The sequence below is a fragment of the Accipiter gentilis genome, unplaced genomic scaffold (genome assembly GCF_929443795.1).
Source record: "Accipiter gentilis unplaced genomic scaffold, bAccGen1.1, whole genome shotgun sequence".
Classification (NCBI taxonomy): Eukaryota; Metazoa; Chordata; class Aves; order Accipitriformes; family Accipitridae; genus Astur; species Astur gentilis.
In genome coordinates, this window is record NW_026060931.1 from 424,686 (window position 1) to 448,356 (window position 23,671).

The window sequence follows — 23,671 nt, forward strand, 5'->3', positions numbered from 1 at the left end:
GAGCCGGGCCGAGCCGGCGGGCAGGGGCCTGGCCTTGTCCGGGCCGGGCCGAGCCGGGCCGAGCCGGCGGGTAGGGGCATGGCCTTGTCCGGGCCGGGCCGAGTCGGGCCGAGCCGGCGGACAGGGGCCTGGCCTTGGCCGGGCCGGGCCGGGCCGAGCCGGCGGGCAGGGGCCTGTCCTTGGCCGGGCCGGGCCGGCGGGCAGGAGCCTGGCCTTGTCCGGGCCGGGCCGAGACGGGCCGAGCCGGCAGGCAGGGGCCTAGCCTTGTCCGGGCCGGGCCGAGCCAGCGGGCAGGGGCCTGGCCTTGGGCGGGCAGGGGCCGGGCCGAGCCGGCGGGCAGGGGCCTGGCCTTGGCCGGGCAGGGGCCTGGCCTGGGCCGGGCCGGGCCGAGCCGGCGGGCAGGGGCCTGGCCTCGGGTGGGCCGGGCCGAGCCGGCGGGCAGGTGCCTGGCCTCGGCCGGGCCTTGGCCGGGCCGGGCCGAGCCGGCGGGCAGGGGCCTGGCCTCGGCCGGGCCTTGGCCGGGTCGAGCCGGAGGGCAGGGGCCTGGCCTTGGCCGGGCTGGGCCGAGCCGGCGGGCAGGGGCCTGGCCTTGGCCGGGCCGAGTCGGCGGGCAGGGGCCTGGCCTGGGCCGGGCCGAGCCGGCGGGCAGGGGCCTGGCTTTGTCCGGGCCGAGCCGGGCCGAGCCGGCGGGCAGGGGCCTGGCCTGGGCCGGGCCGGGCCGTGCCGGCGGGCAGGGGCCTGGCCTTGGCCGGGCCGGGCCGGCGGGCAGGGGCCTGGCTTTGTCCGGGCCGAGCCGGGCCTAGCCGGCGGGCAGGGGCCTGGCCTGGGCCGGGCCGGGCCGTGCCGGCGGGCAGGGGCCTGGCCTTGGCCGGGCCGGGCCGAGCCGGCGGGCAGGAGCCTGCCCTTGGCCGGGCCGGGCCGAGCCGGCGGACAGGGGCCTGGCCTTGGCCGGGCCGGGCCGGGTCGGGCCGAGCCGACGGGCAGGGGCCTGGCCTTGGCCAGGCCGGGCCGGGCCGAGCAGGCGGGCAGGGGCCTGGCCTTGGCCAGGACGGGACGGGACGGGCCGAGCCGGCGGGCAGGGGCCTGGCCTTGGCCAGGCCGGGCCGGGCCGAGCAGGCGGGCAGGGGCCTGGCCTTGGCCAGGACGGGCTGGGCCGGGCCGAGCCGGCGGGCAGGGGCCTGGCCTTGGCCGGGCCGGGCCGAGCCGGCGGGCAGGGGCCTGGCCTTGGTCGGGCCGGGCCGAACCGGCGGGCAGGGGCTGGCCTTGTCCGGGCCGGGCCGGGCCGAGCCGGCGGGCAGGGGCCTGGCCTTGTCCGGGCCGGGCCGGGCCGGCGGGCAGGAGCCTGGCCTTGTCCGGGCCGGTCCGGGCCGGCGGGCAGGGGCTGGCCTTGTCCGGGCCGGGCCGGGCCGAGCCGGCGGGCAGGGGCCTGGCATTGGCCGGGCCGGGCCGGGCCGGCGAGCAGGAGCCTGGCCTTGTCCGGGCCGGGCCGAGCCGGGCAGAGCCGGCGGGCAGGGGCCTGGCCTTGTCCGGGCCGGGCCGAGCCGGCGGGCAGGGGCCTGGCCTTGTCCGGGCCGGGCCAAGACGGCGGGCAGGGGCCTGGCCTTGTCCGGGCCGGGCCGAGCCGGGCCGAGCCGGCGGGCAGGGGCCTGGCCTTGTCCGGGCCGGGCCGAGCCGGGCCGAGCCGGCGGGCAGGGGCCTGGCCTTGTCCGGGCCGGGCCGAGCCGGGCCTAGCCGGCGGGCAGGGGCTTGGCATTGTCCGGGCCGGGCCGAGACGGGCCGAGCCGGCAGGCAGGGGCCTGGCCTTGTCCGGGCCTTGTCTGGGCCGGGCCGAGCCAGCGGGCAGGGGCCTGGCCTTGGGCGGGCAGGGGCCGGGCCGAGCCGGCGGGCAGGGGCCTGGCCTTGGCCGGGCAGGGGCCTGGCCTGGGCCGGGCCGGGCTGAGCCGGCGGGCAGGGGCCTGGCTTTGGCTGGGCCAGGCCGAGCCGGCGGGCAGTTGCCTGGCCTCGGCCGGGCCTTGGCCGGGCCGGGCCGAGCCGGCGGGCAGGGGCTGGCCTTGTCCGGGCCGGGCCGGGCCGAGACGGTGGGCAGGGGCCTGGCCTTGTCCGGGCCGGGCCGGGCCGGCGGGCAGGGGCTGGCCTTGTCCGGGCCGAGCCGGGCCGAGCCGGGCCGAGCCGGCGGGCAGGGGCCCGGCCTTGGCCGGGCCGGGCCGAGCCGGCGGGCAGGGGCCTGGCCTTGTCCGGGCCGGGCCGAGCCGGGCCGAGCCGGCGGGCAGGGGCCTGGCCTTGTCCGGGCCGGGCCGAGCCGGGCCGAGCCGGCGGGCAGGGGCCTGGCCTTGTCCGGGCCGGGCCGAGCCGGGCCGAGCCGGCGGGTAGGGGCATGGCCTTGTCCGGGCCGGGCCGAGTCGGGCCGAGCCGGCGGACAGGGGCCTGGACTTGGCCGGGCCGGGCCGGCGGGCAGGAGCCTGGCCTTGTCCGGGCCGGGCCGAGACGGGCCGAGCCGGCAGGCAGGGGCCTGGCCTTGTCCGGGCCGGGCCGAGCCAGCGGGCAGGGGCCTGGCCTTGGGCGGGCAGGGGCCGGGCCGAGCCGGCGGGCAGGGGCCTGGCCTTGGCCGGGCAGGGGCCTGGCCTGGGCCGGGCCGGGCCGAGCCGGCGGGCAGGGGCCTGGCCTCGGCTGGGCCGGGCCGAGCCGGCGGGCAGGTGCCTGGCCTCGGCCGGGCCTTGGCCGGGCCGGGCCGAGCCGGCGGGCAGGGGCCTGGCCTCGGCCGGGCCTTGGCCGGGTCGAGCCGGAGGGCAGGGGCCTGGCCTTGGCCGGGCCGGGCCGAGCCGGCGGGCAGGGGCCTGGCCTTGGCCGGGCCGAGTCGGCGGGCAGGGGCCTGGCCTGGGCCGGGCCGAGCCGGCGGGCAGGGGCCTGGCTTTGTCCGGGCCGAGCCGGGCCGAGCCGGCGGGCAGGGGCCTGGCCTCGGCCGGGCCTTGGCCGGGTCGAGCCGGCGGGCAGGGGCCTGGCCTGGGCCGGGCCGGGCCGTGCCGGCGGGCAGGGGCCTGGCCTTGGCCGGGCCGGGCCGGCGGGCAGGGGCCTGGCTTTGTCCGGGCCGAGCCGGGCCGAGCCGGCGGGCAGGGGCCTGGCCTGGGCCGGGCCGGGCCGTGCCGGCGGGCAGGGGCCTGGCCTTGGCCGGGCCGGGCCGTGCCGGCGGGCAGGGGCCTGGCCTTGGCCGGGCCGGGCCGAGCCGGCGGGCAGGAGCCTGCCCTTGGCCGGGCCGGGCCGAGCCGGCGGACAGGGGCCTGGCCTTGTCCGGGCCGGGCCGGGCCGAGCCGGCGGGCAGGGGCCTGGCATTGGCCGGGCCGGGCCGGGCCGGCGGGCAGGAGCCTGGCCTTGTCCGGGCCGGGCCGAGCCGGGCAGAGCCGGCGGGCAGGGGCCTGGCCTTGTCCGGGCCGGGCCGAGCCGGCGGGCAGGGGCCTGGCCTTGTCCGGGCCGGGCCAAGCCGGCGGGAAGGGGCCTAGCCTTGTCCGGGCCGGGCCGAGCCGGGCCGAGCCGAGCCGGGCCGAGCCGGCGGGCAGGGGCCTGGCCTTGTCCGGGCCGGGCCGAGCCGGGCCTAGCCGGCGGGCAGGGGCCTGGCATTGTCCGGGCCGGGCCGAGCCGGGCCTAGCCGGCGGGCAGGGGCCTGGCATTGTCCGGGCCGGGCCGAGCCGGGCCGAGCCGGCAGGCAGGGGCCTGGCCTTGTCCGGGCCTTGTCTGGGCCGGGCCGAGCCAGCGGGCAGGGGCCTGGCCTTGGGCGGGCAGGGGCCGGGCCGAGCCGGCGGGCAGGGGCCTGGCCTTGGCCGGGCAGGGGCCTGGCCTGGGCCGGGCCGGGCTGAGCCGGCGGGCAGGGGCCTGGCTTTGGCTGGGCCAGGCCGAGCCGGCGGGCAGGTGCCTGGCCTCGGCCGGGCCTTGGCCGGGCCGGGCCGAGCCGGCGGGCAGGGGCTGGCCTTGTCCGGGCCGGGCCGGGCCGAGACGGTGGGCAGGGGCCTGGCCTTGTCCGGGCCGGGCCCGGCCGGCGGGCAGGGGCTGGCCTTGTCCGGGCCGAGCCGGGCCGAGGCGGCGGACAGGGGCCCGGCCTTGGCCGGGCCGGGCCGAGCCGGCGGGCAGGGGCCTGGCCTTGTCCGGGCCGGGCCGAGCCGGGCCGAGCCGGCGGGCAGGGGCCTGGCCTTGTCCGGGCCGGGCCGAGCCGGGCCGAGCCGGCGGGCAGGGGCCTGGCCTTGTCCGGGCCGGGCCGAGCCGGGCCGAGCCGGCGGGTAGGGGCATGGCCTTGTCCGGGCCGGGCCGAGTCGGGCCGAGCCGGCGGACAGGGGCCTGGCCTTGGCCGGGCCGGGCCGGGCCGAGCCGGCGGGCAGGGGCCTGTCCTTGGCCGGGCCGGGCCGGCGGGCAGGAGCCTGGCCTTGTCCGGGCCGGGCCGAGACGGGCCGAGCCGGCAGGCAGGGGCCTGGCCTTGTCCGGGCCGGGCCGAGCCAGCGGGCAGGGGCCTGGCCTTGGGCGGGCAGGGGCCGGGCCGAGCCGGCGGGCAGGGGCCTGGCCTTGGCCGGGCAGGGGCCTGGCCTGGGCCGGGCCGGGCCGAGCCGGCGGGCAGGGGCCTGGCCTCGGCTGGGCCGGGCCGAGCCGGCGGGCAGGTGCCTGGCCTCGGCCGGGCCTTGGCCGGGCCGGGCCGAGCCGGCGGGCAGGGGCCTGGCCTCGGCCGGGCCTTGGCCGGGTCGAGCCGGAGGGCAGGGGCCTGGCCTTGGCCGGGCCGGGCCGAGCCGGCGGGCAGGGGCCTGGCCTTGGCCGGGCCGAGTCGGCGGGCAGGGGCCTGGCCTGGGCCGGGCCGAGCCGGCGGGCAGGGGCCTGGCTTTGTCCGGGCCGAGCCGGGCCGAGCCGGCGGGCAGGGGCCTGGCCTGGGCCGGGCCGGGCCGTGCCGGCGGGCAGGGGCCTGGCCTTGGCCGGGCCGGGCCGGCGGGCAGGGGCCTGGCTTTGTCCGGGCCGAGCCGGGCCTAGCCGGCGGGCAGGGGCCTGGCCTGGGCCGGGCCGGGCCGTGCCGGCGGGCAGGGGCCTGGCCTTGGCCGGGCCGGGCCGAGCCGGCGGGCAGGAGCCTGCCCTTGGCCGGGCCGGGCCGAGCCGGCGGACAGGGGCCTGGCCTTGGCCGGGCCGGGCCGGGTCGGGCCGAGCCGACGGGCAGGGGCCTGGCCTTGGCCAGGCCGGGCCGGGCCGAGCAGGCGGGCAGGGGCCTGGCCTTGGCCAGGACGGGACGGGACGGGCCGAGCCGGCGGGCAGGGGCCTGGCCTTGGCCAGGCCGGGCCGGGCCGAGCAGGCGGGCAGGGGCCTGGCCTTGGCCAGGACGGGCTGGGCCGGGCCGAGCCGGCGGGCAGGGGCCTGGCCTTGGCCGGGCCGGGCCGAGCCGGCGGGCAGGGGCCTGGCCTTGGTCGGGCCGGGCCGAACCGGCGGGCAGGGGCTGGCCTTGTCCGGGCCGGGCCGGGCCGAGCCGGCGGGCAGGGGCCTGGCCTTGTCCGGGCCGGGCCGGGCCGGCGGGCAGGAGCCTGGCCTTGTCCGGGCCGGTCCGGGCCGGCGGGCAGGGGCTGGCCTTGTCCGGGCCGGGCCGGGCCGAGCCGGCGGGCAGGGGCCTGGCATTGGCCGGGCCGGGCCGGGCCGGCGAGCAGGAGCCTGGCCTTGTCCGGGCCGGGCCGAGCCGGGCAGAGCCGGCGGGCAGGGGCCTGGCCTTGTCCGGGCCGGGCCGAGCCGGCGGGCAGGGGCCTGGCCTTGTCCGGGCCGGGCCAAGACGGCGGGCAGGGGCCTGGCCTTGTCCGGGCCGGGCCGAGCCGGGCCGAGCCGGCGGGCAGGGGCCTGGCCTTGTCCGGGCCGGGCCGAGCCGGGCCGAGCCGGCGGGCAGGGGCCTGGCCTTGTCCGGGCCGGGCCGAGCCGGGCCTAGCCGGCGGGCAGGGGCTTGGCATTGTCCGGGCCGGGCCGAGACGGGCCGAGCCGGCAGGCAGGGGCCTGGCCTTGTCCGGGCCTTGTCTGGGCCGGGCCGAGCCAGCGGGCAGGGGCCTGGCCTTGGGCGGGCAGGGGCCGGGCCGAGCCGGCGGGCAGGGGCCTGGCCTTGGCCGGGCAGGGGCCTGGCCTGGGCCGGGCCGGGCTGAGCCGGCGGGCAGGGGCCTGGCTTTGGCTGGGCCAGGCCGAGCCGGCGGGCAGTTGCCTGGCCTCGGCCGGGCCTTGGCCGGGCCGGGCCGAGCCGGCGGGCAGGGGCTGGCCTTGTCCGGGCCGGGCCGGGCCGAGACGGTGGGCAGGGGCCTGGCCTTGTCCGGGCCGGGCCGGGCCGGCGGGCAGGGGCTGGCCTTGTCCGGGCCGAGCCGGGCCGAGCCGGGCCGAGCCGGCGGGCAGGGGCCCGGCCTTGGCCGGGCCGGGCCGAGCCGGCGGGCAGGGGCCTGGCCTTGTCCGGGCCGGGCCGAGCCGGGCCGAGCCGGCGGGCAGGGGCCTGGCCTTGTCCGGGCCGGGCCGAGCCGGGCCGAGCCGGCGGGCAGGGGCCTGGCCTTGTCCGGGCCGGGCCGAGCCGGGCCGAGCCGGCGGGTAGGGGCATGGCCTTGTCCGGGCCGGGCCGAGTCGGGCCGAGCCGGCGGACAGGGGCCTGGACTTGGCCGGGCCGGGCCGGCGGGCAGGAGCCTGGCCTTGTCCGGGCCGGGCCGAGACGGGCCGAGCCGGCAGGCAGGGGCCTGGCCTTGTCCGGGCCGGGCCGAGCCAGCGGGCAGGGGCCTGGCCTTGGGCGGGCAGGGGCCGGGCCGAGCCGGCGGGCAGGGGCCTGGCCTTGGCCGGGCAGGGGCCTGGCCTGGGCCGGGCCGGGCCGAGCCGGCGGGCAGGGGCCTGGCCTCGGCTGGGCCGGGCCGAGCCGGCGGGCAGGTGCCTGGCCTCGGCCGGGCCTTGGCCGGGCCGGGCCGAGCCGGCGGGCAGGGGCCTGGCCTCGGCCGGGCCTTGGCCGGGTCGAGCCGGAGGGCAGGGGCCTGGCCTTGGCCGGGCCGGGCCGAGCCGGCGGGCAGGGGCCTGGCCTTGGCCGGGCCGAGTCGGCGGGCAGGGGCCTGGCCTGGGCCGGGCCGAGCCGGCGGGCAGGGGCCTGGCTTTGTCCGGGCCGAGCCGGGCCGAGCCGGCGGGCAGGGGCCTGGCCTCGGCCGGGCCTTGGCCGGGTCGAGCCGGCGGGCAGGGGCCTGGCCTGGGCCGGGCCGGGCCGTGCCGGCGGGCAGGGGCCTGGCCTTGGCCGGGCCGGGCCGGCGGGCAGGGGCCTGGCTTTGTCCGGGCCGAGCCGGGCCGAGCCGGCGGGCAGGGGCCTGGCCTGGGCCGGGCCGGGCCGTGCCGGCGGGCAGGGGCCTGGCCTTGGCCGGGCCGGGCCGTGCCGGCGGGCAGGGGCCTGGCCTTGGCCGGGCCGGGCCGAGCCGGCGGGCAGGAGCCTGCCCTTGGCCGGGCCGGGCCGAGCCGGCGGACAGGGGCCTGGCCTTGTCCGGGCCGGGCCGGGCCGAGCCGGCGGGCAGGGGCCTGGCATTGGCCGGGCCGGGCCGGGCCGGCGGGCAGGAGCCTGGCCTTGTCCGGGCCGGGCCGAGCCGGGCAGAGCCGGCGGGCAGGGGCCTGGCCTTGTCCGGGCCGGGCCGAGCCGGCGGGCAGGGGCCTGGCCTTGTCCGGGCCGGGCCAAGCCGGCGGGAAGGGGCCTAGCCTTGTCCGGGCCGGGCCGAGCCGGGCCGAGCCGAGCCGGGCCGAGCCGGCGGGCAGGGGCCTGGCCTTGTCCGGGCCGGGCCGAGCCGGGCCTAGCCGGCGGGCAGGGGCCTGGCATTGTCCGGGCCGGGCCGAGCCGGGCCTAGCCGGCGGGCAGGGGCCTGGCATTGTCCGGGCCGGGCCGAGCCGGGCCGAGCCGGCAGGCAGGGGCCTGGCCTTGTCCGGGCCTTGTCTGGGCCGGGCCGAGCCAGCGGGCAGGGGCCTGGCCTTGGGCGGGCAGGGGCCGGGCCGAGCCGGCGGGCAGGGGCCTGGCCTTGGCCGGGCAGGGGCCTGGCCTGGGCCGGGCCGGGCTGAGCCGGCGGGCAGGGGCCTGGCTTTGGCTGGGCCAGGCCGAGCCGGCGGGCAGGTGCCTGGCCTCGGCCGGGCCTTGGCCGGGCCGGGCCGAGCCGGCGGGCAGGGGCTGGCCTTGTCCGGGCCGGGCCGGGCCGAGACGGTGGGCAGGGGCCTGGCCTTGTCCGGGCCGGGCCCGGCCGGCGGGCAGGGGCTGGCCTTGTCCGGGCCGAGCCGGGCCGAGGCGGCGGACAGGGGCCCGGCCTTGGCCGGGCCGGGCCGAGCCGGCGGGCAGGGGCCTGGCCTTGTCCGGGCCGGGCCGAGCCGGGCCGAGCCGGCGGGCAGGGGCCTGGCCTTGTCCGGGCCGGGCCGAGCCGGGCCGAGCCGGCGGGCAGGGGCCTGGCCTTGTCCGGGCCGGGCCGAGCCGGGCCGAGCCGGCGGGTAGGGGCATGGCCTTGTCCGGGCCGGGCCGAGTCGGGCCGAGCCGGCGGACAGGGGCCTGGCCTTGGCCGGGCCGGGCCGGGCCGAGCCGGCGGGCAGGGGCCTGTCCTTGGCCGGGCCGGGCCGGCGGGCAGGAGCCTGGCCTTGTCCGGGCCGGGCCGAGACGGGCCGAGCCGGCAGGCAGGGGCCTGGCCTTGTCCGGGCCGGGCCGAGCCAGCGGGCAGGGGCCTGGCCTTGGGCGGGCAGGGGCCGGGCCGAGCCGGCGGGCAGGGGCCTGGCCTTGGCCGGGCAGGGGCCTGGCCTGGGCCGGGCCGGGCCGAGCCGGCGGGCAGGGGCCTGGCCTCGGCTGGGCCGGGCCGAGCCGGCGGGCAGGTGCCTGGCCTCGGCCGGGCCTTGGCCGGGCCGGGCCGAGCCGGCGGGCAGGGGCCTGGCCTCGGCCGGGCCTTGGCCGGGTCGAGCCGGAGGGCAGGGGCCTGGCCTTGGCCGGGCCGGGCCGAGCCGGCGGGCAGGGGCCTGGCCTTGGCCGGGCCGAGTCGGCGGGCAGGGGCCTGGCCTGGGCCGGGCCGAGCCGGCGGGCAGGGGCCTGGCTTTGTCCGGGCCGAGCCGGGCCGAGCCGGCGGGCAGGGGCCTGGCCTGGGCCGGGCCGGGCCGTGCCGGCGGGCAGGGGCCTGGCCTTGGCCGGGCCGGGCCGGCGGGCAGGGGCCTGGCTTTGTCCGGGCCGAGCCGGGCCTAGCCGGCGGGCAGGGGCCTGGCCTGGGCCGGGCCGGGCCGTGCCGGCGGGCAGGGGCCTGGCCTTGGCCGGGCCGGGCCGAGCCGGCGGGCAGGAGCCTGCCCTTGGCCGGGCCGGGCCGAGCCGGCGGACAGGGGCCTGGCCTTGGCCGGGCCGGGCCGGGTCGGGCCGAGCCGACGGGCAGGGGCCTGGCCTTGGCCAGGCCGGGCCGGGCCGAGCAGGCGGGCAGGGGCCTGGCCTTGGCCAGGACGGGACGGGACGGGCCGAGCCGGCGGGCAGGGGCCTGGCCTTGGCCAGGCCGGGCCGGGCCGAGCAGGCGGGCAGGGGCCTGGCCTTGGCCAGGACGGGCTGGGCCGGGCCGAGCTGGCGGGCAGGGGCCTGGCCTTGGCCGGGCCGGGCCGAGCCGGCGGGCAGGGGCCTGGCCTTGGTCGGGCCGGGCCGAACCGGCGGGCAGGGGCTGGCCTTGTCCGGGCCGGGCCGGGCCGAGCCGGCGGGCAGGGGCCTGGCCTTGTCCGGGCCGGGCCGGGCCGGCGGGCAGGAGCCTGGCCTTGTCCGGGCCGGTCCGGGCCGGCGGGCAGGGGCTGGCCTTGTCCGGGCCGGGCCGGGCCGAGCCGGCGGGCAGGGGCCTGGCATTGGCCGGGCCGGGCCGGGCCGGCGAGCAGAAGCCTGGCCTTGTCCGGGCCGGGCCGAGCCGGGCAGAGCCGGCAGGCAGGGGCCTGGCCTTGTCCGGGCCGGGCCGAGCCGGCGGGCAGGGGCCTGGCCTTGTCCGGGCCGGGCCAAGACGGCGGGCAGGGGCCTGGCCTTGTCCGGGCCGGGCCGAGCCGGGCCGAGCCGGCGGGCAGGGGCCTGGCCTTGTCCGGGCCGGGCCGAGCCGGGCCGAGCCGGCGGGCAGGGGCCTGGCCTTGTCCGGGCCGGGCCGAGCCGGGCCGAGCCGGCGGGCAGGGGCCTGGCCTTGTCCGGGCCGGGCCGAGCCGGGCCTAGCCGGCGGGCAGGGGCCTGGCATTGTCCGGGCCGGGCCGAGCCGGGCCGAGCCGGCAGGCAGGGGCCTGGCCTTGTCCGGGCCTTGTCTGGGCCGGGCCGAGCCAGCGGGCAGGGGCCTGGCCTTGGGCGGGCAGGGGCCGGGCCGAGCCGGCGGGCAGGGGCCTGGCCTTGGCCGGGCAGGGGCCTGGCCTGGGCCGGGCCGGGCTGAGCCGGCGGGCAGGGGCCTGGCTTTGGCTGGGCCAGGCCGAGCCGGCGGGCAGTTGCCTGGCCTCGGCCGGGCCTTGGCCGGGCCGGGCCGAGCCGGCGGGCAGGGGCTGGCCTTGTCCGGGCCGGGCCGGGCCGAGACGGTGGGCAGGGGCCTGGCCTTGTCCGGGCCGGGCCGGGCCGGCGGGCAGGGGCTGGCCTTGTCCGGGCCGAGCCGGGCCGAGCCGGGCCGAGCCGGCGGGCAGGGGCCCGGCCTTGGCCGGGCCGGGCCGAGCCGGCGGGCAGGGGCCTGGCCTTGTCCGGGCCGGGCCGAGCCGGGCCGAGCCGGCGGGCAGGGGCCTGGCCTTGTCCGGGCCGGGCCGAGCCGGGCCGAGCCGGCGGGCAGGGGCCTGGCCTTGTCCGGGCCGGGCCGAGCCGGGCCGAGCCGGCGGGTAGGGGCATGGCCTTGTCCGGGCCGGGCCGAGTCGGGCCGAGCCGGCGGACAGGGGCCTGGACTTGGCCGGGCCGGGCCGGCGGGCAGGAGCCTGGCCTTGTCCGGGCCGGGCCGAGACGGGCCGAGCCGGCAGGCAGGGGCCTGGCCTTGTCCGGGCCGGGCCGAGCCAGCGGGCAGGGGCCTGGCCTTGGGCGGGCAGGGGCCGGGCCGAGCCGGCGGGCAGGGGCCTGGCCTTGGCCGGGCAGGGGCCTGGCCTGGGCCGGGCCGGGCCGAGCCGGCGGGCAGGGGCCTGGCCTCGGCTGGGCCGGGCCGAGCCGGCGGGCAGGTGCCTGGCCTCGGCCGGGCCTTGGCCGGGCCGGGCCGAGCCGGCGGGCAGGGGCCTGGCCTCGGCCGGGCCTTGGCCGGGTCGAGCCGGAGGGCAGGGGCCTGGCCTTGGCCGGGCCGGGCCGAGCCGGCGGGCAGGGGCCTGGCCTTGGCCGGGCCGAGTCGGCGGGCAGGGGCCTGGCCTGGGCCGGGCCGAGCCGGCGGGCAGGGGCCTGGCTTTGTCCGGGCCGAGCCGGGCCGAGCCGGCGGGCAGGGGCCTGGCCTGGGCCGGGCCGGGCCGTGCCGGCGGGCAGGGGCCTGGCCTTGGCCGGGCCGGGCCGGCGGGCAGGGGCCTGGCTTTGTCCGGGCCGAGCCGGGCCGAGCCGGCGGGCAGGGGCCTGGCCTGGGCCGGGCCGGGCCGTGCCGGCGGGCAGGGGCCTGGCCTTGGCCGGGCCGGGCCGAGCCGGCGGGCAGGGGCCTGGCCTTGGCCGGGCCGAGTCGGCGGGCAGGGGCCTGGCCTGGGCCGGGCCGAGCCGGCGGGCAGGGGCCTGGCTTTGTCCGGGCCGAGCCGGGCCGAGCCGGCGGGCAGGGGCCTGGCCTGGGCCGGGCCGGGCCGTGCCGGCGGGCAGGGGCCTGGTCTTGGCCGGGCCGGGCCGGCGGGCAGGGGCCTGGCTTTGTCCGGGCCGAGCCGGGCCGAGCCGGCGGGCAGGGGCCTGGCCTGGGCCGGGCCGGGCCGTGCCGGCGGGCAGGGGCCTGGCCTTGGCCGGGCCGGGCCGTGCCGGCGGGCAGGGGCCTGGCCTTGGCCGGGCCGGGCCGAGCCGGCGGGCAGGAGCCTGCCCTTGGCCGGGCCGGGCCGAGCTGGCGGACAGGGTCCTGGCCTTGGCCGGGCCGGGCCGGGTCGGGCCGAGCCGACGGGCAGGGGCCTGGCCTTGGCCAGGCCGGGCCGGGCCGAGCAGGCGGGCAGGGGCCTGGCCTTGGCCAGGACGGGACGGGACGGGCCGAGCCGGCGGGCAGGGGCCTGGCCTTGGCCAGGCCGGGCCGGGCCGAGCAGGCGGGCAGGGGCCTGGCCTTGGCCAGGACGGGCTGGGCCGGGCCGAGCCGGCGGGCAGGGGCCTGGCCTTGGCCGGGCCGGGCCGAGCCGGCGGGCAGGGGCCTGGCCTTGGCCGGGCAGGGGCCGGGCCGAGCCGGCGGGCAGGGGCCTGGCCTTGGCCGGGCAGGGGCCTGGCCTTGGCCGGGCCGGGCCGAGCCGGCGGGCAGGGGCCCGGCCTGGGCCGGGCCGGGCCTGGCCGAGCCGGCGGGCCGGGGCCTGGCCTTGGCCGGGCCGGGCCAAGCCTGCGGGCAGGGGCCTGGACTTGTCCGGGCCGGGCCGGGCCGAGCCGGCGGGCAGGGGCCTGGCCTTGTCCGGGCCGGGGCGGGCCGGGCCGAGCCGGCGGGCAGGGGCCTGGCCTTGTCCGGGTTTTGTCTGGGCCGGGCCGAGCCAGCGGGCAGGGGCCTGGCCTTGGGCGGGCAGGGGCCGGGCCGAGCCGGCGGGCAGGGGCCTGGCCTTGGCCGGGCAGGGGCCTGGCCTGGGCCGGGCCGGGCTGAGCCGGCGGGCAGGGGCCTGGCCTTGGCTGGGCCAGGCCGAGCCGGCGGGCAGGTGCCTGGCCTCGGCCGGGACTTGGCTGGGCCGGGCCGAGCCGGCGGGCAGGAGCTGGCCTTGTCCGGGCCGGGCCGGGCCGAGCCGGCGGGCAGGGGCCTGGCCTTGGCCAGGACGGGACGGGACGGGCCGAGCCGGCGGGCAGGGGCCTGGCCTTGGCCAGGCCGGGCCGGGCCGAGCAGGCGGGCAGGGGCCTGGCCTTGGCCAGGACGGGCTGGGCCGGGCCGAGCCGGCGGGCAGGGGCCTGGCCTTGGCCGGGCCGGGCCGAGCCGGCGGGCAGGGGCCCGGCCTTGGTCGGGCCGGGCCGAACCGGCGGGCAGGGGCTGGCCTTGTCCGGGCCGGGCCGGGCCGAGCCGGCGGGCAGGGGCCTGGCCTTGTCCGGGCCGGGCCGGGCCGGCGGGCAGGAGCCTGGCCTTGTCCGGGCCGGTCCGGGCCGGCGGGCAGGGGCTGGCCTTGTCCGGGCCGGGCCGGGCCGAGCCGGCGGGCAGGGGCCTGGCATTGGCCGGGCCGGGCCGGGCCGGCGGGCAGGAGCCTGGCCTTGTCCGGGCCGGGCCGAGCCGGGCAGAGCCGGCGGGCAGGGGCCTGGCCTTGTCCGGGCCGGGCCGAGCCGGCGGGCAGGGGCCTGGCCTTGTCCGGGCCGGGCCAAGCCGGCGGGCAGGGGCCTAGCCTTGTCCGGGCCGGGCCGAGCCGGGCCGAGCCGGCGGGCAGGGGCCTGGCCTTGGCCGGGCCGGGCCGAGCCGGCGGGCAGGGGCCTGGCCTTGGCCGGGCAGGGGCCGGGCCGAGCCGGCGGGCAGGGGCCTGGCCTTGGCCGGGCAGGGGCCTGGCCTTGGCCGGGCCGGGCCGAGCCGGCGGGCAGGGGCCCGGCCTGGGCCGGGCCGGGCCTGGCCGAGCTGGCGGGCCGGGGCCTGGCCTTGGCCGGGCCGGGCCAAGCCTGCGGGCAGGGGCCTGGAATTGTCCGGGCCGGGCCGGGCCGAGCCGGCGGGCAGGGGCCTGGCCTTGTCCGGGCCGGGGCGGGCCGGGCCGAGCCGGCGGGCAGGGGCCTGGCCTTGTCCGGGTTTTGTCTGGGCCGGGCCGAGCCAGCGGGCAGGGGCCTGGCCTTGGGCGGGCAGGGGCCGGGCCGAGCCGGCGGGCAGGGGCCTGTCCTTGGCCGGGCCGGGCCGGCGGGCAGGAGCCTGGCCTTGTCCGGGCCGGGCCGAGACGGGCCGAGCCGGCAGGCAGGGGCCTGGCCTTGTCCGGGCCGGGCCGAGCCCGCGGGCAGGGGCCTGGCCTTGGGCGGGCAGGGGCCGGGCCGAGCCGGTGGGCAGGGGCCTGGCCTTGGCCGGGCAGGGGCCTGGCCTGGGCCGGGCCGGGCCGAGCCGGCGGGCAGGGGCCTGGCCTTGTCCGGGCCGGGCCAAGACGGCGGGCAGGGGCCTGGCCTTGTCCGGGCCGGGCCGAGCCGGGCCGAGCCGGCGGGCAGGGGCCTGGCCTTGTCCGGGCCGGGCCGAGCCGGGCCGAGCCGGCGGGCAGGGGCCTGGCCTTGTCCGGGCCGGGCCGAGCCGGGCCTAGCCGGCGGGCAGGGGCCTGGCATTGTCCGGGCCGGGCCGAGCCGGGCCGAGCCGGCAGGCAGGGGCCTGGCCTTGTCCGGGCCTTGTCTGGGCCGGGCCGAGCCAGCGGGCAGGGGCCTGGCCTTGGGCGGGCAGGGGCCGGGCCTAGCCGGCGGGCAGGGGCCTGGCCTTGGCCGGGCAGGGGCCTGGCCTGGGCCGGGCCGGGCTGAGCCGGCGGGCAGGGGCCTGGCTTTGGCTGGGCCAGGCCGAGCCGGCGGGCAGTTGCCTGGCCTCGGCCGGGCCTTGGCCGGGCCGGGCCGAGCCGGCGGGCAGGGGCTGGCCTTGTCCGGGCCGGGCCGGGCCGAGACGGTGGGCAGGGGCCTGGCCTTGTCCGGGCCGGGCCGGGCCGGCGGGCAGGGGCTGGCCTTGTCCGGGCCGAGCCGGGCCGAGCCGGGCCGAGCCGGCGGGCAGGGGCCCGGCCTTGGCCGGGCCGGGCCGAGCCGGCGGGCAGGGGCCTGGCCTTGTCCGGGCCGGGCCGAGCCGGGCCGAGCCGGCGGGCAGGGGCCTGGCCTTGTCCGGGCCGGGCCGAGCCGGGCCGAGCCGGCGGGCAGGGGCCTGGCCTTGTCCGGGCCGGGCCGAGCCGGGCCGAGCCGGCGGGTAGGGGCATGGCCTTGTCCGGGCCGGGCCGAGTCGGGCCGAGCCGGCGGACAGGGGCCTGGACTTGGCCGGGCCGGGCCGGCGGGCAGGAGCCTGGCCTTGTCCGGGCCGGGCCGAGACGGGCCGAGCCGGCAGGCAGGGGCCTGGCCTTGTCCGGGCCGGGCCGAGCCAGCGGGCAGGGGCCTGGCCTTGGGCGGGCAGGGGCCGGGCCGAGCCGGCGGGCAGGGGCCTGACCTTGGCCGGGCAGGGGCCTGGCCTGGGCCGGGCCGGGCCGAGCCGGCGGGCAGGGGCCTGGCCTCGGCTGGGCCGGGCCGAGCCGGCGGGCAGGTGCCTGGCCTCGGCCGGGCCTTGGCCGGGCCGGGCCGAGCCGGCGGGCAGGGGCCTGGCCTCGGCCGGGCCTTGGCCGGGTCGAGCCGGAGGGCAGGGGCCTGGCCTTGGCCGGGCCGGGCCGAGCCGGCGGGCAGGGGCCTGGCCTTGGCCGGGCCGAGTCGGCGGGCAGGGGCCTGGCCTGGGCCGGGCCGAGCCGGCGGGCAGGGGCCTGGCTTTGTCCGGGCCGAGCCGGGCCGAGCCGGCGGGCAGGGGCCTGGCCTGGGCCGGGCCGGGCCGTGCCGGCGGGCAGGGGCCTGGCCTTGGCCGGGCCGGGCCGGCGGGCAGGGGCCTGGCTTTGTCCGGGCCGAGCCGGGCCGAGCCGGCGGGCAGGGGCCTGGCCTGGGCCGGGCCGGGCCGTGCCGGCGGGCAGGGGCCTGGCCTTGGCCGGGCCGGGCCGTGCCGGCGGGCAGGGGCCTGGCCTTGGCCGGGCCGGGCCGAGCCGGCGGGCAGGAGCCTGCCCTTGGCCGGGCCGGGCCGAGCTGGCGGACAGGGTCCTGGCCTTGGCCGGGCCGGGCCGGGTCGGGCCGAGCCGACGGGCAGGGGCCTGGCCTTGGCCAGGCCGGGCCGGGCCGAGCAGGCGGGCAGGGGCCTGGCCTTGGCCAGGACGGGACGGGACGGGCCGAGCCGGCGGGCAGGGGCCTGGCCTTGGCCAGGCCGGGCCGGGCCGAGCAGGCGGGCAGGGGCCTGGCCTTGGCCAGGACGGGCTGGGCCGGGCCGAGCCGGCGGGCAGGGGCCTGGCCTTGGCCGGGCCGGGCCGAGCCGGCGGGCAGGGGCCTGGCCTTGGCCGGGCAGGGGCCGGGCCGAGCCGGCGGGCAGGGGCCTGGCCTTGGCCGGGCAGGGGCCTGGCCTTGGCCGGGCCGGGCCGAGCCGGCGGGCAGGGGCCCGGCCTGGGCCGGGCCGGGCCTGGCCGAGCCGGCGGGCCGGGGCCTGGCCTTGGCCGGGCCGGGCCAAGCCTGCGGGCAGGGGCCTGGACTTGTCCGGGCCGGGCCGGGCCGAGCCGGCGGGCAGGGGCCTGGCCTTGTCCGGGCCGGGGCGGGCCGGGCCGAGCCGGCGGGCAGGGGCCTGGCCTTGTCCGGGTTTTGTCTGGGCCGGGCCGAGCCAGCGGGCAGGGGCCTGGCCTTGGGCGGGCAGGGGCCGGGCCGAGCCGGCGGGCAGGGGCCTGGCCTTGGCCGGGCAGGGGCCTGGCCTGGGCCGGGCCGGGCTGAGCCGGCGGGCAGGGGCCTGGCCTTGGCTGGGCCAGGCCGAGCCGGCGGGCAGGTGCCTGGCCTCGGCCGGGACTTGGCTGGGCCGGGCCGAGCCGGCGGGCAGGAGCTGGCCTTGTCCGGGCCGGGCCGGGCCGAGCCGGCGGGCAGGGGCCTGGCCTTGGCCAGGACGGGACGGGACGGGCCGAGCCGGCGGGCAGGGGCCTGGCCTTGGCCAGGCCGGGCCGGGCCGAGCAGGCGGGCAGGGGCCTGGCCTTGGCCAGGACGGGCTGGGCCGGGCCGAGCCGGCGGGCAGGGGCCTGGCCTTGGCCGGGCCGGGCCGAGCCGGCGGGCAGGGGCCCGGCCTTGGTCGGGCCGGGCCGAACCGGCGGGCAGGGGCTGGCCTTGTCCGGGCCGGGCCGGGCCGAGCCGGCGGGCAGGGGCCTGGCCTTGTCCGGGCCGGGCCGGGCCGGCGGGCAGGAGCCTGGCCTTGTCCGGGCCGGTCCGGGCCGGCGGGCAGGGGCTGGCCTTGTCCGGGCCGGGCCGGGCCGAGCCGGCGGGCAGGGGCCTGGCATTGGCCGGGCCGGGCCGGGCCGGCGGGCAGGAGCCTGGCCTTGTCCGGGCCGGGCCGAGCCGGGCAGAGCCGGCGGGCAGGGGCCTGGCCTTGTCCGGGCCGGGCCGAGCCGGCGGGCAGGGGCCTGGCCTTGTCCGGGCCGGGCCAAGCCGGCGGGCAGGGGCCTAGCCTTGTCCGGGCCGGGCCGAGCCGGGCCGAGCCGGCGGGCAGGGGCCTGGCCTTGGCCGGGCCGGGCCGAGCCGGCGGGCAGGGGCCTGGCCTTGGCCGGGCAGGGGCCGGGCCGAGCCGGCGGGCAGGGGCCTGGCCTTGGCCGGGCAGGGGCCTGGCCTTGGCCGGGCCGGGCCGAGCCGGCGGGCAGGGGCCCGGCCTGGGCCGGGCCGGGCCTGGCCGAGCCGGCGGGCCGGGGCCTGGCCTTGGCCGGGCCGGGCCAAGCCTGCGGGCAGGGGCCTGGAATTGTCCGGGCCGGGCCGGGCCGAGCCGGCGGGCAGGGGCCTGGCCTTGTCCGGGCCGGGGCGGGCCGGGCCGAGCCGGCGGGCAGGGGCCTGGCCTTGTCCGGGTTTTGTCTGGGCCGGGCCGAGCCAGCGGGCAGGGGCCTGGCCTTGGGCGGGCAGGGGCCGGGCCGAGCCGGCGGGCAGGGGCCTGTCCTTGGCCGGGCCGGGCCGGCGGGCAGGAGCCTGGCCTTGTCCGGGCCGGGCCGAGACGGGCCGAGCCGGCAGGCAGGGGCCTGGCCTTGTCCGGGCCGGGCCGAGCCCGCGGGCAGGGGCCTGGCCTTGGGCGGGCAGGGGCCGGGCCGAGCCGGTGGGCAGGGGCCTGGCCTTGGCCGGGCAGGGGCCTGGCCTGGGCCGGGCCGGGCCGAGCCGGCGGGCAGGGGCCTGGCCTCGGCTGGGCCGGGCCGAGCCGGCGGGCAGGTGCCTGGCCTCGGCCGGGCCTTGGCCGGGCCGGGCCGAGCCGGCGGGCAGGGGCCTGGCCTCGGCCGGGCCTTGGCCGGGTCGAGCCGGAGGGCAGGGGCCTGGCCTTGGCCGGGCCGGGCCGAGCCGGCGGGCAGGGGCCTGGCCTTGGCCGGGCCGAGTCGGCGGGCAGGGGCCTGGCCTGGGCCGGGCCGAGCCGGCGGGCAGGGGCCTGGCTTTGTCCGGGCCGAGCCGGGCCGAGCCGGCGGGCAGGGGCCTGGCCTTGTCCGGGCCGGGCCGAGCCGGGCCGAGCCGGCGGGCAGGGGCCTGGCCTTGGCCGGGCCGGGCCGAGCCGGGCCTAGCCGGCGGGCAGGGGCTTGGCATTGTCCGGGCCGGGCCGAGACGGGCCGAGCCGGCAGGCAGGGGCCTGGCCTTGTCCGGGCCTTGTCTGGGCCGGGCCGAGCCAGCGGGCAGGGGCCTGGCCTTGGGCGGGCAGGGGCCGGGCCGAGCCGGCGGGCAGGGGCCTGGCCTTGGCCGGGCAGGGGCCTGGCCTGGGCCGGGCCGGGCTGAGCCGGCGGGCAGGGGCCTGGCTTTGGCTGGGCCAGGCCGAGCCGGCGGGCAGTTGCCTGGCCTCGGCCGGGCCTTGGCCGGGCCGGGCCGAGCCGGCGGGCAGGGGCTGGCCTTGTCCGGGCCGGGCCGGGCCGAGACGGTGGGCAGGGGCCTGGCCTTGTCCGGGCCGGGCCGGGCCGGCGGGCAGGGGCTGGCCTTGTCCGGGCCGAGCCGGGCCGAGCCGGGCCGAGCCGGCGGGCAGGGGCCCGGCCTTGGCCGGGCCGGGCCGAGCCGGCGGGCAGGGGCCTGGCCTTGTCCGGGCCGGGCCGAGCCGGGCCGAGCCGGCGGGCAGGGGCCTGGCCTTGTCCGGGCCGGGCCGAGCCGGGCCGAGCCGGCGGGCAGGGGCCTGGCCTTGTCCGGGCCGGGCCGAGCCGGGCCGAGCCGGCGGGTAGGGGCATGGCCTTGTCCGGGCCGGGCCGAGTCGGGCCGAGCCGGCGGACAGGGGCCTGGACTTGGCCGGGCCGGGCCGGCGGGCAGGAGCCTGGCCTTGTCCGGGCCGGGCCGAGACGGGCCGAGCCGGCAGGCAGGGGCCTGGCCTTGTCCGGGCCGGGCCGAGCCAGCGGGCAGGGGCCTGGCCTTGGGCGGGCAGGGGCCGGGCCGAGCCGGCGGGCAGGGGCCTGGCCTTGGCCGGGCAGGGGCCTGGCCTGGGCCGGGCCGGGCCGAGCCGGCGGGCAGGGGCCTGGCCTCGGCTGGGCCGGGCCGAGCCGGCGGGCAGGTGCCTGGCCTCGGCCGGGCCTTGGCCGGGCCGGGCCGAGCCGGCGGGCAGGGGCCTGGCCTCGGCCGGGCCTTGGCCGGGTCGAGCCGGAGGGCAGGGGCCTGGCCTTGGCCGGGCCGGGCCGAGCCGGCGGGCAGGGGCCTGGCCTTGGCCGGGCCGAGTCGGCGGGCAGGGGCCTGGCCTGGGCCGGGCCGAGCCGGCGGGCAGGGGCCTGGCTTTGTCCGGGCCGAGCCGGGCCGAGCCGGCGGGCAGGGGCCTGGCCTCGGCCGGGCCTTGGCCGGGTCGAGCCGGCGGGCAGGGGCCTGGCCTGGGCCGGGCCGGGCCGTGCCGGCGGGCAGGGGCCTGGCCTTGGCCGGGCCGGGCCGGCGGGCAGGGGCCTGGATTTGTCCGGGCCGAGCCGGGCCGAGCCGGCGGGCAGGGGCCTGGCCTGGGCCGGGCCGGGCCGTGCCGGCGGGCAGGGGCCTGGCCTTGGCCGGGCCGGGCCGTGCCGGCGGGCAGGGGCCTGGCCTTGGCCGGGCCGGGCCGAGCCGGCGGGCAGGAGCCTGCCCTTGGCCGGGCCGGGCCGAGCCGGCGGACAGGGGCCTGGCCTTGTCCGGGCCGGGCCGGGCCGAGCCGGCGGGCAGGGGCCTGGCATTGGCCGGGCCGGGCCGGGCCGGCGGGCAGGAGCCTGGCCTTGTCCGGGCCGGGCCGAGCCGGGCAGAGCCGGCGGGCAGGGGCCTGGCCTTGTCCGGGCCGGGCCGAGCCGGCGGGCAGGGGCCTGGCCTTGTCCGGGCCGGGCCAAGCCGGCGGGCAGGGGCCTCGCCTTGTCCGGGCCGGGCCGAGCCGGGCCGAGCCGAGCCGGGCCGAGCCGGCGGGCAGGGGCCTGGCCTTGTCCGGGCCGGGCCGAGCCGGGCCGAGCCGGCAGGCAGGGGCCTGGCCTTGTCCGGGCCGGGCCGAGCCAGCGGGCAGGGGCCTGGCCTTGGGCGGGCAGGGGCCGGGCCGAGCCGGCGGGCAGGGGCCTGGCCTTGGCCGGGCCGGGCCGAGCCGGCGGGCAGGGGCCTGGCCTTGTCCGGGCCGGGCCAAGCCGGCGGGCAGGGGCCTAGCCTTGTCCGGGCCGGGCCGAGCCGGGCCGAGCCGAGCCGGGCCGGGCCGGCGGGCAGGAGCCTGGCCTTGTCCGGGCCGGGCCGAGACGGGCCGAGCCGGCAGGCAGGGGCCTGGCCTTGTCCGGGCCGGGCCGAGCCAGCGGGCAGGGGCCTGGCCTTGGGCGGGCAGGGGCCGGGCCGAGCCGGCGGGCAGGGGCCTGGCCTTGGCCGGGCAGGGGCCTGGCCTGGGCCGGGCCGGGCCGAGCCGGCGGGCAGGGGCCTGGCCTCGGCTGGGCCGGGCCGAGCCGGCGGGCAGGTGCCTGGCCTCGGCCGGGCCTTGGCCGGGCCGGGCCGAGCCGGCGGGCAGGGGCCTGGCCTCGGCCGGGCCTTGGCCGGGTCGAGCCGGAGGGCAGGGGCCTGGCCTTGGCCGGGCCGGGCCGAGCCGGCGGGCAGGGGCCTGGCCTTGGCCGGGCCGAGTCGGCGGGCAGGGGCCTGGCCTGGGCCGGGCCGAGCCGGCGGGCAGGGGCCTGGCTTTGTCCGGGCCGAGCCGGGCCGAGCCGGCGGGCAGGGGCCTGGCCTGGGCCGGGCCGGGCCGTGCCGGCGGGCAGGGGCCTGGCCTTGGCCGGGCCGGGCCGGCGGGCAGGGGCCTGGCTTTGTCCGGGCCGAGCCGGGCCTAGCCGGCGGGCAGGGGCCTGGCCTGGGCCGGGCCGGGCCGTGCCGGCGGGCAGGGGCCTGGCCTTGGCCGGGCCGGGCCGAGCCGGCGGGCAGGAGCCTGCCCTTGGCCGGGCCGGTCCGAGCCGGCGGACAGGGGCCTGGCCTTGGCCGGGCCGGGCCGGGTCGGGCCGAGCCGACGGGCAGGGGCCTGGCCTTGGCCAGGCCGGGCCGGGCCGAGCAGGCGGGCAGGGGCCTGGCCTTGGCCAGGACGGGACGGGACGGGCCGAGCCGGCGGGCAGGGGCCTGGCCTTGGCCAGGCCGGGCCGGGCCGAGCAGGCGGGCAGGGGCCTGGCCTTGGCCAGGACGGGCTGGGCCGGGCCGAGCTGGCGGGCAGGGGCCTGGCCTTGGCCGGGCCGGGCCGAGCCGGCGGGCAGGGGCCTGGCCTTGGTCGGGCCGGGCCGAACCGGCGGGCAGGGGCTGGCCTTGTCCGGGCCGGGCCGGGCCGAGCCGGCGGGCAGGGGCCTGGCCTTGTCCGGGCCGGGCCGGGCCGGCGGGCAGGAGCCTGGCCTTGTCCGGGCCGGTCCGGGCCGGCGGGCAGGGGCTGGCCTTGTCCGGGCCGGGCCGGGCCGAGCCGGCGGGCAGGGGCCTGGCATTGGCCGGGCCGGGCCGGGCCGGCGAGCAGGAGCCTGGCCTTGTCCGGGCCGGGCCGAGCCGGGCAGAGCCGGCGGGCAGGGGCCTGGCCTTGTCCGGGCCGGGCCGAGCCGGCGGGCAGGGGCCTGGCCTTGTCCGGGCCGGGCCAAGACGGCGGGCAGGGGCCTGGCCTTGTCCGGGCCGGGCCGAGCCGGGCCGAGCCGGCGGGCAGGGGCCTGGCCTTGTCCGGGCCGGGCCGAGCCGGGCCTAGCCGGCGGGCAGGGGCTTGGCATTGTCCGGGCCGGGCCGAGACGGGCCGAGCCGGCAGGCAGGGGCCTGGCCTTGTCCGGGCCTTGTCTGGGCCGGGCCGAGCCAGCGGGCAGGGGCCTGGCCTTGGGCGGGCAGGGGCCGGGCCGAGCCGGCGGGCAGGGGCCTGGCCTTGGCCGGGCAGGGGCCTGGCCTGGGCCGGGCCGGGCTGAGCCGGCGGGCAGGGGCCTGGCTTTGGCTGGGCCAGGCCGAGCCGGCGGGCAGTTGCCTGGCCTCGGCCGGGCCTTGGCCGGGCCGGGCCGAGCCGGCGGGCAGGGGCTGGCCTTGTCCGGGCCGGGCCGGGCCGAGACGGTGGGCAGGGGCCTGGCCTTGTCCGGGCCGGGCCGGGCCGGCGGGCAGGGGCTGGCCTTGTCCGGGCCGAGCCGGGCCGAGCCGGGCCGAGCCGGCGGGCAGGGGCCCGGCCTTGGCCGGGCCGGGCCGAGCCGGCGGGCAGGGGCCTGGCCTTGTCCGGGCCGGGCCGAGCCGGGCCGAGCCGGCGGGCAGGGGCCTGGCCTTGTCCGGGCCGGGCCGAGCCGGGCCGAGCCGGCGGGCAGGGGCCTGGCCTTGTCCGGGCCGGGCCGAGCCGGGCCGAGCCGGCGGGTAGGGGCATGGCCTTGTCCGGGCCGGGCCGAGTCGGGCCGAGCCGGCGGACAGGGGCCTGGACTTGGCCGGGCCGGGCCGGCGGGCAGGAGCCTGGCCTTGTCCGGGCCGGGCCGAGACGGGCCGAGCCGGCAGGCAGGGGCCTGGCCTTGTCCGGGCCGGGCCGAGCCAGCGGGCAGGGGCCTGGCCTTGGGCGGGCAGGGGCCGGGCCGAGCCGGCGGGCAGGGGCCTGGCCTTGGCCGGGCAGGGGCCTGGCCTGGGCCGGGCCGGGCCGAGCCGGCGGGCAGGGGCCTGGCCTCGGCTGGGCCGGGCCGAGCCGGCGGGCAGGTGCCTGGCCTCGGCCGGGCCTTGGCCGGGCCGGGCCGAGCCGGCGGGCAGGGGCCTGGCCTCGGCCGGGCCTTGGCCGGGTCGAGCCGGAGGGCAGGGGCCTGGCCTTGGCCGGGCCGGGCCGAGCCGGCGGGCAGGGGCCTGGCCTTGGCCGGGCCGAGTCGGCGGGCAGGGGCCTGGCCTGGGCCGGGCCGAGCCGGCGGGCAGGGGCCTGGCTTTGTCCGGGCCGAGCCGGGCCGAGCCGGCGGGCAGGGGCCTGGCCTCGGCCGGGCCTTGGCCGGGTCGAGCCGGCGGGCAGGGGCCTGGCCTGGGCCGGGCCGGGCCGTGCCGGCGGGCAGGGGCCTGGCCTTGGCCGGGCCGGGCCGGCGGGCAGGGGCCTGGCTTTGTCCGGGCCGAGCCGGGCCGAGCCGGCGGGCAGGGGCCTGGCCTGGGCCGGGCCGGGCCGTGCCGGCGGGCAGGGGCCTGGCCTTGGCCGGGCCGGGCCGTGCCGGCGGGCAGGGGCCTGGCCTTGGCCGGGCCGGGCCGAGCCGGCGGGCAGGAGCCTGCCCTTGGCCGGGCCGGGCCGAGCCGGCGGACAGGGGCCTGGCCTTGTCCGGGCCGGGCCGGGCCGAGCCGGCGGGCAGGGGCCTGGCATTGGCCGGGCCGGGCCGGGCCGGCGGGCAGGAGCCTGGCCTTGTCCGGGCCGGGCCGAGCCGGGCAGAGCCGGCGGGCAGGGGCCTGGCCTTGTCCGGGCCGGGCCGAGCCGGCGGGCAGGGGCCTGGCCTTGTCCGGGCCGGGCCAAGCCGGCGGGCAGGGGCCTAGCCTTGTCCGGGCCGGGCCGAGCCGGGCCGA